Here is a 2,284-nt window from a genome sequence, read left to right as displayed (position 1 = left end):
GGACCTTAACGAGCCACGAGTCGACCATATACTAATATTCGTACTGATCCAATTAGCGGTGCGGGGGACCACTTTGAATTTTCGCCGAAAAGAATTATTGAACCTGAACTAGGCCACTCCGTCGGATCACTTTCGAGTTTCAACCTTCCCTTTGTTCATCTGTTCTGTCCTCGGCATCCCCGTAATGGTACACTTCTCTTGTAAATCGAGTGATTTGTAAATGTGTTTATATGAAAGTTTATATATTTAGGCTTTGGAAAAGAAGTGTTCGAACCCACCAAGGGAAACCAAATTCCAGAAACTCGCCTTCAACACCTATGTTGTCATTGACAAAACTTATTGAGAAATATCTATATCTTAAAAATCTAATTAAAAAGACAATGTTGTCATTGACAAAACTGAGAATTGTCTTATTTGTGAAGTAACAAATTAAGAAGGCAATATTTAGAAAGGCTAAATTCAGAAATACCTCATTTACTCTGTAATTACCCTTTCTTTCATTCGAAAACACAGCATTTTGACTACTAAGAATTCGTCATGTGAATTTTGCTCCTAAGTAAGTGAAAAGTTTTTATATATATATATATATATATATGTTTTTCCTTGCTCTCTTATAAAGTATTCACAGGGAGTAATGGGAGGGGAGGGCAATGGTTCATGCTTCACATTTCACCAGATTCTAATGAGTCCTCATTCAATGCTCATCAGTGTAATATAATCTAAATGATTCAAAATCTGAAATGGATGGTTAAGATTTAAAATTTTTAATATATAATTTTTTTCAATGATAAATTTATTTTTTAAAAAAATATTAGCTATAAGATTATTCTTATTTTGAATTCTGTATTTATTAACATAAAACATTAATCAAAATATATAAAAAAATTCAAATTCAATCTAGACCGTTCAAAATGAATCTGGATGGTCCGATTTAAAATGAGCAATTCATACTCATCACTATAATGAGCACGGAATTTGCTCTCAATTCTCTAACGCTGTTATAGAAATAACTTGGAGAGAAATTGGCAAGTACTACCTCCGGTCCTAATTATAAAAGCTAATTGACTAATTTGAGAAGATTAAGGAAATAAGTTAAGTTAGTTAATTGAAATAAATGAGTGTTGTCTTTCCAAAAATATCCTTACTAATCAAGTGTACTGATCAGAACTAATATTGTTAGAAGGATTATTTTGGCAAAAAATACATAAATATGATAGACAAAGTGGATTGTGGTCTTATATTTAGAATCAAAATAAAAGTCAAACAAGGTCTTATATTAAGGGCCAGAGGTAGTATACTAATTAATGCTGTAACAACAAAAAATTATAATTCCAGCTTTCATTATTTAACACTCGCACTTCGTCAAGACTATATATATATGTATGTATATGTATACATATACCACTTCCATGTTATAACACAAGGATTTGTTTTCATACATTACTTAATTTTACAACCAAGACCATGTGCCTTCATAATGATTTTACATGTTCGAGACCCATATTAAGGGATAAAAATTTTGTTAATTTGGTCCTTGAACATAATTTTCTCTGCAAGTAGCCAGCAAAACATGTCAACCTTTAACATATGGTAGCATCAATACTTCATCTATGATTAACACCTTAAATTTTGTCAAATGGGAAATTTAATATAAACCCGAAATAATAACAACACAAGCATATATACTGGACGCACCATAGACAATTATTTAATAGAAACCACAAAGTTGTTGAACAAAAACTTCACAATCACAACACAGCAAATTTCTGGATCCTTCATACATTAGAGTCATAGTACATAATAAAACAAGCCACGCTTTAAGGGGAGATTTTTGACCAGGGCTAAGCCATTGACCACACAATTTATTGGCAGGAAACTGGGAATATTGTTTATGACAAGAACAAAGTCTCATTTATTATCAAATATAATTGAACATATGTAACTGGTAAAACATATCACTTGAGAATTCACCAAAAGCATCATTGTACAAACATCTGTCCACATTCTTCATCAAATGTCAACATTATTCCCAACAACGTATATTTGCAGTAATCAAGCAAGGAAAGTAAAAAGGCATATGTTTATATTTTGAGTATATCCATGTTATTATGTATAGTAGCATAATCATATTGTAGCCAATGTGTCAAAAAATTTATGTTTTTTATGATTCTAGTCTGCAAATATGTAGCATATTAGTGAAAAAATTGGGTCAAATAGTATCAAAATAATCTTTTGTGGGGGGAAAAAACATGCCAGCTGGTTCTTTTCTCCTTAATCACAATTA

The sequence above is a fragment of the Neltuma alba genome, unplaced genomic scaffold, assembly GCF_004799145.2.
Source record: "Neltuma alba isolate B1F8T4 unplaced genomic scaffold, ASM479914v2 tig00012452_pilon, whole genome shotgun sequence".
NCBI lineage: Eukaryota > Viridiplantae > Streptophyta > Magnoliopsida > Fabales > Fabaceae > Neltuma > Neltuma alba.
The sequence above is the reverse complement of the archived record's forward strand: the minus strand, read 5'-3'. Positions refer to the sequence as shown.